Here is a 13,286-nt window from a genome sequence, read left to right on the forward strand (position 1 = left end):
TGGGGTCCTGTAGAATCAGTAAAGGAGCAATCTGAGGCTGGTCATACTGAACCTTTACAGAGCCCATGAATACCTCCATCTTTGTGTGCCAAAGAAATCTGGCAGGTGGAGGCTGTTACAAGATTTAAGACTGGTCAATGCTCAGCTATTGCCTGTGGGTGCTTTACAACCCGCACTCCCAAATCCTTCTCTTATTCCTCAAGATTAGTTATAGATCTTAAATGCTTTTTTTTTTATAATAAGGAAACATTGACAAAACCATAGGATAAGAGGAGTACAACTCCACACAATTCCCACCACCAGAACTCCGTATCCCATCCCCTCCTGATAGCTTTCCTATTCTTCATCCCTCTGGGAGCATGGACCCAAGGTCACTGTGGGATGCAGAAGGTGGAAGGTCTGGCTTCTGTCATTGCTTCTCGCTGAGCATGGGGGAACTCCACACTCCCAGCCTGCCTCTCTCTTTCCTTAGTGGAGCTGTTTCTTTACCATTCCACTTCATCATTCTCTCCGTGTCTGTGCTCCATTCATCCAAGCCTCTCCAGAGGTTTTCAAAGGAATGAAAAATAGTCCTCGTATTTGTCAATATTATGTTGATTTAGTACTCAGGCCTATTTGAGAAGTTCCTAGATGTAACTTTGTATCATTAAATTGACAATATTTTAATGGCTCATTCAAATTTATCATATATGACATCTTCTCATATAGCCCTCCTAAAGCATGTGGTATTATATGGTCTACAAATAGCTCCAAAGACAATTCAGGTGACTTCACCGTAGAAATATCTGGGATATCACATTACAGCCAGGACAAGTTACATTTGGCCTTCTTCTCTTACTCTTTTTTCTCTGCAAAAATTACTGGGCCAAATTAATTGGTTGCAGCCCTTCCTAGGAATTCCAGCTTACCAGCTTTCCAATTTGTTCAGCACTCTGAAAAGTGATCCAGATCTTAATTCATCCAGAACACTATCACCAAAAGCTTTACAGGAGTTAGAAACTGTTCACCAAAGCCTGACATTTAAATAATTGACTCCCATCAGTGTGAGCTGCTGAGTTCATTGGGTTGTGCTGACCACTCCTCACAGCCCTATAGCTGTTATCAGGCCAGTTGGATCCTGATCTCCAAGTCACTAAATGGCTCCTTCCTACCACATCCTCCAAAAGAGAAAATCTCTACAGATATGAAGAATTCTTTTATTTCCCACAAAAGAATCCACTCATAACGTCATCATGGATGGAACCTGAAGACATGTTAAGTGAGATAAGCCAAAAAGAAAAGGTCAAATACTGAATGACCTCACTTCTAAGTGGGACTTAGTAAGTAAGGACAGGGAGGGAAAACAGAGTGAAACATGGATGGTCATGGTGTATTGCAGCAAAGCAAAGAACGCTGGAAGGGAGGGGGAGGTGTGCAAGAGAAGTTAGAAAAGTCTGGGGTCCTGGTGCAAATGAAACTGTACCCAGGTGTCAGTGACTACACTGTAAACCACTAATTCCCTCAATTAAAAAGAAAGTTGCATTTCAAAGGCATAACATATTTGAGTTTTCTATTTCAAAGGCATTACATATTCTTCACTGACAAAAGAGAAAATGCTAATTTGTTTAAGCTCACTCCAAACTGGCAGACAGGTAAGCAACAAGCATAGTTTCTCTTCCATTCCACATTATAATTAGAAGTAGTTTCATGTGAATCATGGATAATTGTGAAGGGTAGAACTGCATGTAGATTCATTTTATAGATCACATAAGTAACCAAGTATCTTCTAAAAAAAAAAAAAAACTTGAGTATTTTCCTTTAATACATAAATAGCAGGTACAGTCCGCCTATTTCTTTATCCTTTTTCCAATTATACAGCTAACAGGCAAAACCAGAAAGAAAGTACCAACCACTTAATGAAAAATGAAACACTGAGAATTCAGCTCTGAAATGTTGGAAGATGATTATCATAAAGGTCTACATTCAAAATTCTCTCTTCATTATTTTCACTGAAAATTGTTAGAATACTTGTGTGTGTTTATTTGTATAAGTTAGCGCTATTTTTTTTTTTCCCCTCTAGGGTTATTGCTGGAGCTCAGCGCGTGCACTACGAATCTACTGCTCCTGGAGGCCATTTTTTTCCATTTTGTTGCCCTTGTTGTTATTGCTGTTGTTGTTGGATACGACAGAGAGAAATGGAGAGAGGAGGAGAAGGCGGGGCGGGGGGGGGGGAGAAAGATAGACACCTGCAGACCTGCTTCACTGCTTGTAAAGCGACTCCCTGCAGGTGGGGAGCCAGGGGCTCAAACCAGGATCCTTGCACCCACCCTTACTCTTCACACTATGAGCACTTATCCCACTGCACTACTGCCTGGCCCCCAAATCAGTATTATTTTTAAATATTTTTACTATTTTTATTTATTTATTGGATAGAGACAGCCAGAAAACAAGGGGGGGGAGGCAGAGAGACACCCGCAGCTCTGCTTCACCACTCACAAAGCTTTCCCCCTGCAGGTGGGAAATGTGCTCGAACCTGGGTCCTTGCACACTGTAACAAGTGTGTTCAACCAGGTGCACCACCACCCGGTCCCACTGGTACTATTTTATACCTTCATTTAGGAGCAACAGAAAAAGATGACACTTTCAATAAAGTGTATATTAAGAAATTTAAGGACACAACAGAGAAACTTTTGAGTAGTCTGGATAGAAGATCAAACCAATCACAGCATCCCCTAAATCAAAGCCTAGTCCAGACCAAGGCCCTGATTCTCTTAGATTCTAAGAGGGCTGAGAGAGGGGCCAGGTGGTGGCACACCTGGTTGAGCGTACATGTTACAATGTGCAAGGACGCAGGCAAGTCCCCCGTCCCCACCTGCAAAGGGAAAGCTTCATGAGTAGTGAAGCAGTGCTGCAGGTGTTTATTTCTCTTCCTCTCTACCTCCCCCTTCCCTCTTGATTTCTGGTTTTCTCTATCCAATAAATAAAGACAATAAAACATTTAAAAAAAAAAGAAGAAGGCTAAGAGGAGGGAGCAAGCTGCAGGAGAAGCTGAAATTAGCAGAGGTTGGGGTATAAGATTTAAGGAAAGCAGCAGATTCTGTAGCATAAAAATGACAAGATGAAGCAGCAAGTACTGACGTTTACACTGCAACAAGTCTCTCAGCACATACAGCTAAGACAATTGGCGATGAAGGCAGCAAACTAAACAATTTTTTATGTACCTGAAATAGTCTTAGAAGACAATGTTATCCAGGACTTTCATAACTAGGAAAGAAAGAAGTTAGTGCCTGGCCTCAATGCTTCTAGAGACTGACTGACTCTACTTAGAGCTCAATACTGTTTATGGCTTTAAGTCCAGGCCAATGCTCATTTACCATTCCACAAATCCCAGGGCCCGAAAGAATTATTCAACTTACTCTATGTGTTCTATAAATGGAACAACACAGTCTGGGTGACAGCACACGCATTTACAATATGGACTACTGCATATTTTAGTCCCACTGCTGAAAAGTAATCTAATAAAGGCCCCAAGGTAAAGAGAGATAGCTCAGCCAGAAAAGCACAAACTTTACCATGTGCAAGGCCCTAGGTTTGAGAAACACCACTACATGGGAGCACCAAGGGAAGCACTAACGCAACTCCATGAGTGGTGAAGCACAGCTGTGCTCTTTCCTCTCTCCCGCCTCATCCTCTTCTTTCTCTCCGTGTGTACTGACCACCTGTATATATGCTTTGGTGAAGTGTCTGTATACATCTTCTCCCTGTTTTTTATTTGTTTGTTTGTTTGGTTGGTTGGTTTGGTTTGGTTTGGTTTGGTTTGTTTTCTGGTGCTGCTATTTTGGTGTAAGCGGATGTTCGTTGTTACTGGGTTTTATGAGTCTGGGGGATGGGGAGGATAATGCTTACAGTACAGTTACTGACACAATTTCCCATCTCGACATCATAGGTGTCTGCAAAAAACTCTCACCTACAGCCTGAGTTCTTTCCCATCATGATGTACCAGGACCTCAAAGCCCTCCCTTCGCCCCTCCCTTCCCCAGAGTCCTCTGCCTTGGTGCAATACACTCACCCAGTCCAAGTTTTACTTTGTTTCCCCTTTCTGTTCTTGTTCCTTAAGTTCTGCCCATAAGTGAGACCATCCCATATTCATCCTTCTCTTTCTGGCTTAACTCACTTAACATGATTCCTTCAAGCTCTACTCAAGATGAGGTGAAGAAGGTGACTTCATCATTTTTAATAGCTGAGTAGCAGACCTGGCATTCCTCTCTTGGGGATATATCCTAAGGAAAAAAACACACCCATCCAAACAGATCTGTGTATACCTATGCTCATATCAGCACAATTTTAATAGCCAAAACCTGGAAGCAACTCAGGTGCCCAACAACAGATAAGTGACTAAGAAAGTTGTAGTACATATACATAATGAAATTCTGAGACTTTATATATCTTGATTATCAGTCCACTGGTATATGGTGTACAGATGTTTTCTCCTATTCTATGAGACATCTTCCCTCTTGGTGATGGTGCACAAGCTTTTCAGTTTGGTGCCATTTCATTTATTATTACCTCTATTTTATTTGTCATTGAACGCAAAAGAAACCTCTGAAGCCAGTATCATTGAGAGTTCTGCCTATATTTTTAAGTGTATTTTATGATTTCTATCCTAACACTCAGGTCTCTAATCAATTTGAGTTGAATTTTCAGCATAGTGAAGTATACTGATCCTATTTCATTCTTCTGTATGCAGTTATCCCATTTTTCCAACAGTTATTTAAAAAAACAGCCCGGAGGTCGGGTGGTGGCGCAGTGGGTTAAGCGCATGTGGCACAAAGCGCAGGAACCGGCGTAAGGATCCCAGTTCGAGCCCCCGGCTCCCCACCTGCAGGGGAGTCGCTTCACAGGCAGTGAAGCAGGTCTGTAGGTGTCTGTCTTTCTCTCCCCCTCTGTCTTACCCTCCTCTCTCCATTTCTCTCTGTCCTGTCCAGCAACAAACAACATCAACAATGGCAATAATAGTGACCACGGTGAGGCTACAACAAGGGCAACAAAAGGGGGGGGGATGGCCTCCAGGAGCGGTGGATTCATGGTGCAGGCACCGAGCCCAGCAATAACCCTGGAGGAAAAAAAAAAACACCCCATTCTCCATTTTATGACCCAATCCCCTTTCTCATGAATTTGCTGTGCAGGGTCATCCAGAAGAATGCACATGCTGCTATGAGCTGGGACCTGGGTTCACTTCCCTGGCCCCTCCAACCTGCAGGGAGGACACTTCACAAGAAGTGGGACCATCCTAGAGATGTCTCTTCTCTCTAGCTCTCTCTTTATCCTTCTCTATCTATCTGTCTCTTATCCCCTATCAAAAGAAGTTGGCTACCAGAAATAGTGGAGTTGCATAGGCACTGACTCCCAGTAATAGCCCTGCTATCAAAAAGAAGAATTACCTACACCTCAAGGACATCTTTGATGAATCAAACCCAATTGCAAGGAAGACTAAAGCAGAAACAAACCAATGGGACTACATCAAATTGAAAAGGTTCTCCAAATCCAAAGAAACTATTAAAACAAACAAAGAGACCCCTCACAGAATGGGAGAAGATCTTCACATGCCATACATCAGACAAGAAACTAATCACCAAAATATATAAAGAACTCAGCAAACTTAGCAACAAAAAAGCAAATGACCCCATCCAAAAATGGGCATAGGATATGAACAAAGAGATCCAAAAGGCTAACAAACATATGAAGAACTGCTCTAGGTCACTGATTGTCAGAGAAATGCAAATTAAGACAACACTAAGATACCACCTCACTCCTGTAAGAATGGCATACATCAAAAAGGACAGCAGCAACAAATGCTGGAGAGGCTGTGGGGACAGAGGAACCCTTTTACATTGCTGGTGGGAATATAAACTGGTACAGCCTCTGTGGAGAGCAGTCGGGAAAACTCTCAGAAGGCTAGACATGGACCTTCCATGTGATCCAGTAATTCCTCTCCTGGGGTTATACCCCAAGGACTCCATAACACCCAACCAAAAAGAGGTGTGTACTCCTATGTTCATAGCAGCACAATTCATAATAGCTAAAACCTGGAAGCAACCCAGGTGCCCAACAACAGATGAGTGGCTGAGAAAGCTGTGGTATATATACACAATGGAATACTATACAGCTATCAAGAACAATGAACCCACCTTCTCTGACTCATCTTGGACAGAGCTAGAAGGAATTATGTTAAGTGAGCTAAGTCAGAAAGATAAAGATGAGTATGGGATGATCCCACTCATCAACAGAAGTTGAGTAAGAAGATCTGAAAGGGAAACTAAAAGCAGGACCTGACCAAATTGTAAGTAGGGCACCAAAGTAAAAACCCTGTGGTGAGGGGTAGACATGCAGCTTCCTAGGCCAGTGGGGGGTGGGAGTGGGTGGGAGGGATGGGTCACAGTCTTTTGGTGGTGGGAATGGTGTTTATGTACACTCCTAGTAAAATGTAGTCATATAAATCACTAGTTAATGAATACGAGAGGGGGAAAATTAATTGTATGTCTCGAAGTTTTTCAAAACACAAACTGAATCTTTTTAATATATAGGCTATGTAATTGATATGCAGACTCTCTCAAAAGCCTAGACCAAGTAGATCAGAAGCAACCAATAGCACAGCTATATACAAGATACTGGGCACTGTACAGCAAACCCTAACAAAAGAGCTTTTCAAAGTTAACCCAATTACCAAATAATGTGATGATAACATTAACTATCGATTGTCTTTTGGAACCCTAAGACAGCAGGAACCTCACATCTCCACTATAGAGCTTCTACTTCCCCCAGTCCTGGAACCCTTGGATAGGGTCCACTTTCCCGTATGCCTCTCCCAATCCATATCAAATAATATTGCATCTGCCGATCACAACCTAATCAACGCAAAGATTGCCACCTCAATATGCTTCACTTCAGACTGTGTCGAGAGACTTCATGTGTGGAATGACAACCCTTCAGCTTCATTACTCGCGTAAGACCTTTCCTTTCATAGTATACTCTAATTCCATCTCAGGTGGTTCACTTTCTAACAAAGTCCCATAACCTAGATATACACCAGTTTCTGTGAGAGAGAGAGCATATGTTCACACGTATCCGTAAACTACTGCAAAATATATGCCTGAAAGCAGAAGTACACTAGAGATTGCAGTGAGTACCCCCCTAACACTTCCTCTCCACTATTCCAAGCTTTGGGTCCATGATTGCTCAACAATTTGTTTGGCTTTGTATGTTAACTCTCTTTTCAGTCACCAGGTTCCAGATGCCATCAGGATGCTGGCCAGGCTTCCCTGGATTGAAGACCCCACCAATGTGTCCTGGAGCTCAGCTTCCCCAGAGACCCACCATACTAGGGAAAGAGAGAGGCAGACTGGGAGTATGGACCGACCAGTCAACGCCCATGTTCAGCGGGGAAGCAATTACAGAAGCCAGACCTTCTACCTTCTGCAACCCACAATGACCTTGGGTCCATGCTCCCAGAGGGATAGAGCGTGGGAAAACTATCAGGGGAGGGGGTGGGATATGGAGATTGGGTGGTGGGAATTGTGTGGAGTTGTGTTGGTATGCATGAGACCCCTTCTGTTTCATTTGGTTTAAATCCCCCCTGCTTAACACTATTCTATTTACATAACCACTTCATTCTATCTACATAACCACTGTTAACAAGTTCCACCCTCCCTCCAGGGCATTTGTGGTTCAGTGATAGGATTCTCGCCTAATCTGCCCCCTCTTTGTCACACTCTGATTTTCACCAGTCACTTTTCTCTCCACCCTCTCTATGTCACATCCTGTTTCCACCCTACTTCGCAAGTATATATAAAGACAGCATTGTGAGTTTTACAGTACCTTGCGTTTAGCTTAGCTCGTCTTAGATTGTGCTGCGTCCTGCATGAATAAAGAGATACTGCGTACAACCCAGCCATGAGTCCCTGGTCGTCTGTTACCCGCCCGTGAAGCTAGCCCGCACAAAACAACAGAGTTGTACCCCTCCTACCCTATGGTTTTGTTAATTAATCCTTTCTTAAATAAAAAAATTTTTAAAAAGAATTAAATTAAATTAAAACTGTTAAAGTACTTAGAGAGGGGCCAGTAGTGATGTACCTGGAGGAGCACACACGTTACAATGCACAAGGACCAGGTTCAAGCCTCCTGTCCTCATCTGCAGAGGGAAAGCTTTGTGAGTGATGAAGCAGTGTATGCAGGTGTCTGTCGCTCCCTCTGTATCATCCCCTTCCCTCTCAATTTCTGGCTGTCTCTATCCAATAAATAAATAAAGATAATAAAACAATTTTTAAAGAAACTGATTTTAAAATATCTACTTGGAGAGAACTATGTATTTTCATAATAGTGAGTCCTTTGATATATGGGCCCTATATCAGGAGGAGGAGGCAGAAGAGGGGGAAAACAGTTAATGATATTTATAGACTGCCCTTGTGCTTGGGGGCTACTCTCTGCCCTAATGCGGCTTTCTAGCCCTATTCTCAACTATGACACCATTTCCCAGACAATATTTTTAGTCCACCTAGCTATCAGGCTCAGGCAAAATACCTAAAATAGATTTCCTAGCTTCCTCTCACATAAAGACCCCTAATTTCATCTGCTCTATTCCTACCTTTGGGTTCCTGTTTATTAAACACTTTGTCCTGCTTTATATATTACCACCTTTCAGCCACCAAATTGTAGATACTACTAGGATTCCATCCTGATTTCCCTGGGCAGAGAACCTCAACAATAAGTCCAGAACCACACCTCTCCAGAGCCCTACCCCTACAGAAGCCAGACCTTCCACCTTCTGTACCCCATAATGACCCTGGGTCCATATTCCCAGAGGGATAAAGACTATGAAAGCTATCAGGGGAGGGAATGGGATACGGAGTTCTGGCGGTGGGAACTGTGTGGAGTTGTACCTCTCTTATCCTATGGTTTTAGTCAGTGTTTCCTTTTAATAAATAAAAATTTAAAAAAAAAAAAGGAAAGAAAAGAAACAGGCTATGTCCAGCACAGAAGCAATTACAGAAGCTAAACCAAAGATACCTCAAGGAGACGAGTGAAGTCCTAACCTAGCGGGGAAAGGTGGCACTGCTGTGGACATTTCAGGAGGCAACTGTGAGCCTGGCAGCTGAGAAGAGGAAATTGAGGCTCAGAGAGGTGATGCTACATCACTTCCTGTGACCACGCAGCTGAGCAGTGTCTGAGGCAGAACTCAAAGCCAGGATTCCCTCCTTGCACTCCAGGCACCATGGTTGAAGGCTTAAAGTGGAAACACTCAGATTTGGAAGAAGAAGAGGAAAATGAGAAGTGGGGCTGAGCCCTGCAAGTATGTGAAGCTACCAGCAAGCCCTGCTCCAAATCTCCCTAGACAAAGTCCAGCAGGGCCTGAGCCCCCAAGCACCCAGCTTCCGGAGGCACGTCCTTATCCACAACATCCTCCAGCAGCTCCAGGTGGGGCTCTGCCTGGCTCCTGTGCCTGCCCTGCCCCTCCCCACACACACACACACCCCGAACTGCTCTTCCTGGGCAAGAAGGACCTCTCTGTGTCGACCACCATCAGCTCTATACTCAGGGAGTTAGACAGCTCCATGAATGAGACCGAGCCCACTCCAAATCCAGTGGCTCTTCCAGGACCCCTGAATAAAGTGCTACCCCAGCCCGGTCAGTCTCCCTGGAATCCCTGAGCTCTTGGTACTTGGGGGACTCGGGTGTGGACAACCTCTTTCTGGACACTGAGACCTCGGCTGTGAAGAAGGAGCCAATGCAGACCTCACCCAAGCCTCCTTCTCACAAGCTCTTCTGCATCCCACGGTCCTGGGAGTGGAATGAACTAGATCACATCATGGAAATCATTCTAGGGTCCTAAAACTTTCATGGAAGTCCGGGAAGAGTGGTCTCTCTAAGCAGTGACTCCGGCCCCTCTCTCCTCCTATATCAGGGTTCCACAAGCTGGGTGCGTGTGTGCGTGTGTGTGTGTGTTACCACAACCTTGTGTGAAGTTCCTGCACCCCCTTGTAACCATTGGGGCCCCAGGGAAGATAAAGCTAGGCCTGTCAAAAGGAGGGCAGGATGTGCTGCCTGTTGCCATGGAAACACAGGCTCTCCCTCTTTTACCTCCAGGCAGTAGGAGGGGCTGGCCCTCCTCCCTCCCCCTGGCTGAACCCCCCCTCCTTGGCAGAACCCCAGTCCCAGTAGTCTACTGTTCATAGCCAGGCTGGACCACGTTCAACAGGGTGGAAACCAAACTGCTCCAAGCAGTTTAAAAAAGAAAGGCAGGCTTTATGATGTCTTGTGCTTTGTTGTTTTTTGTTATTTTGGATCATTTATAATTTCTTTTTTTAATAAAAATATTTTGGAAGTGGAAAAATAAAAGAAGCCAGACCTTCCACCTTCTGTACCTCATAAAGATATTCTGGTCCATACTCCCAGAGTTAAACAATAGGGAAGTTTCCAATGGAGGGGATAGGACATGGAACTCTGGTGGTGGGAACTGTATGGAATTATAGCCCTGTCATCTTACAATCTTGTAAATCAACATTAAATCACTAATAAAAAAAAATTGGAACAGTGAGTTCTTTGTGAGAACTATGGAGGTTTTCCATTGGGGGGTGAAGGAAACAGAACATTGGTGGTGGGAGTCAGGCGGTAGCACAGTAGGTTAAGCACACGTGGCGCAAAGCGCAAAGACCAGCAGAAGGATCCCAGTTCGAGCCCCCGGCTCCTCACCTGCAGTGGGGTCGCTTCACAGGTGGTGAAGCAGGTCTGCAGGTGTCTATCTTTCTCTCCCCCTCTCTGTCTTCCCCTCCTCTCTCCATTTCTCTGTCCTATCCAACAACAGTGACAGCAATAAAAACAATAATAATAACTACAACAATGAAAAAACAACCAGGGCAACAAAAGGGGGAAAAAATAGGCTCCAGGAGTAGTGGATTCACGGTGCAGGCACCAAGCCCCAACAATAACCCTGGAGGCGAAAGAAAGAAAAAAGGAAGAAAGTAAGAAAGAAAGAAAGAAAGAAAGAAAGAAAGAAAGAAGGAAGAAAAAAAGAAAGAGAGAAAGAAAGAAAGAAAGAGAGAAAGAAAGAAAGAACATTGGTGGTGGGTGCAGTGTGGAACTTATACATCTGTAGTCTTACATGTAAACCATTAATAAATAATTCACTAATAAAAATACTAAGTCTTAAGAACATTCATTTATGATGAAGACCCTTCAGAAATTAGGAATGAAAGGTCAATTTAAAAAAATAATAAAGGCTACTTATGACAAACTCCAGCTAATATCATTCTTAATGGGAAAAAGCTAAAAGCTTCTCCCTGAAAATTAGAAACTAGACAAAGATGTCCATTATCACCATTATTACTCTACATAGTCTGTGAGGTCCTCACCACTGCAATCAGACAAGAGTGAGACCAAAGGTATATACCAACGCCTGTATCCAACGGGGAAGCAATTCCAGAAGCCAGACTTTCCACCTTCTGCACCTCGTAACAATCCTGGATCCATACTCCCAGAGAGATAAAGAATAGGAAAGCTTCCAATGGAGGGGGTGAGATGGGAACTCTGGTGGTAGGACTGTGTGGAATTATACTCCTTTTATCCTATGGTCTTGTTGATCATAATTAAATCAATAAAAATTTTAAAAAGAAGACACCATCACTACTTGCTGATGACATGATAATATACCTAGAGAGCCACAAGAATACAGTAAAAAAAAAAACCTACTAGAAATAATTAATAACTTCAATAAAGTAGCAAGACATAAAATCAATACACATAAATCTGTGACTTTCTGTATACAAATGAGGAGCCAGAGGAAAAGGAACTGAAAGGCATGAAAGGCTCAATCCCATTTACAATCGAACCTAAACAGATAAAATAGTTTCCTGTGAATTTTCTGAAGGAAGTAAAGAATTTTTACAGTTAAAACTATATGATGTTGTTAAAAGAAAATACAGAATGAACTATCTTTGCATCCCTGGGAAAAAAATCTCACTTGGTCACGATGTACAATCTTTTCAATGTTACTGCTGTTTCTGGTTGGCTAGAACTTTGTTCGATATCTTAGCATTATCTATATTCAGTAGAAACACTGGTCTGTAGTTTTGGTTTCTTTTTTTCTGTTGGATCTCTGCTTTGGTTTCAGAGTGACGTTGGCTTCATAGAAGGTGGAAGGGAATATTCCCGAGTCCTTAAAAGTTTGGAAGTTGGGAGTCGGGCTGTAGCGCAGCGGGTTAAGCGCAGGTGGCGCAAAGCACAAGGACCGGCATAAGGATCCCGGTTCGAACCCCGGCTCCCCACCTGCAGGGGAGTCGCTTCACAGGCGGTGAAGCAGGTCTGCAGGTGTCTTTCTCTCCTCCTCTCTGTCTTCCCCTCCTCTCTCCATTTCTCTCTGTCCTATCCAACGACGACGACAACAACAATAATAACTACAACAAGGGCAACAAAAGGGAATAAATAAATAAAATATTTTTTTAAAAAGTTTGGAAGAGCTTTAAAAGTATGGCTACTAATGCTTTCTTTTTTATTTACTTATTTTATTTTTTTAATATTTATTTTCCCTTTGTTACCCTTGTTTTTTATTGTTGTTGTTGTTGTGGATATTGTTGTTGTTGCATAAGACAGAGAGAAATGGAGAGAGGAGGGGAAGACAGAGAGGGGGAGAGAAAGACAGACACCTGCAGACATGCTTCACCTCCTGTGAAGTGACTCCCCTACAGGTGGGGAGCCAAGCGCTCGAACCAGGGTCCTTATGCCGGTCCTTGCGTTATGCGCCACGTGCGCTTAACCTGCTGCACTACTGCCAGACTCCCAGCTACTAATGCTTTCTTAAAGGTTCTGTAGAATTCATTTGTATAACAGTCTGGAGCTAGGCTTTTATTGTTGGAAAGGCTTGTGAAGACTGTTTCAGTTTTTTGGCTGTGATTGGTCTATTCGTGTTTTCTAGTTCTTCCTGCTTCAGGTTTTGGAAAGTAATGTGCTTCTAGGGACTTTTCCATCTCTTCCAGGTTTTCTAGCTGGGTATTATATAGTTGTTCATAGAAAGCTTGCATGATACTTTTGATTTCTGCAGTGTCTGTTGTGACATTACCTCTTTCATTTACAATCCTATTTATTTGAATCCACTCCCTTTTTGATTAGTGATTCTGACCAAGGGGTTGGTCAATTTTTTTCACCCTTTCATAGAACCAGCACTTAGCCTCATTTGATCATTTGAACAGTTGTTTTTGGTGCTACTTCCACTCTAATTTTTTAAATTTCATTCTTTCTGCTTGCTTTAAGTTTCCTTT

At 43.1% G+C, this 13,286-nt stretch overlaps 1 protein-coding gene and 1 pseudogene across 6 annotated transcripts in view; one reads left to right on the forward strand and one right to left on the reverse strand.

The window, feature by feature from the left end:
• DOCK3 (dedicator of cytokinesis 3) overlaps positions 1-13,286 on the reverse strand; it is a 321,851-nt gene that overhangs the window by 272,240 nt on the left and 36,325 nt on the right. The window lies entirely within an intron of this gene.
• Positions 8,886-9,865, forward strand: LOC132541764 (SERTA domain-containing protein 3-like; annotated as a pseudogene).

Source organism: Erinaceus europaeus, chromosome 12, assembly GCF_950295315.1.
Source record: "Erinaceus europaeus chromosome 12, mEriEur2.1, whole genome shotgun sequence".
NCBI classification, from domain to species: domain Eukaryota; kingdom Metazoa; phylum Chordata; class Mammalia; order Eulipotyphla; family Erinaceidae; genus Erinaceus; species Erinaceus europaeus.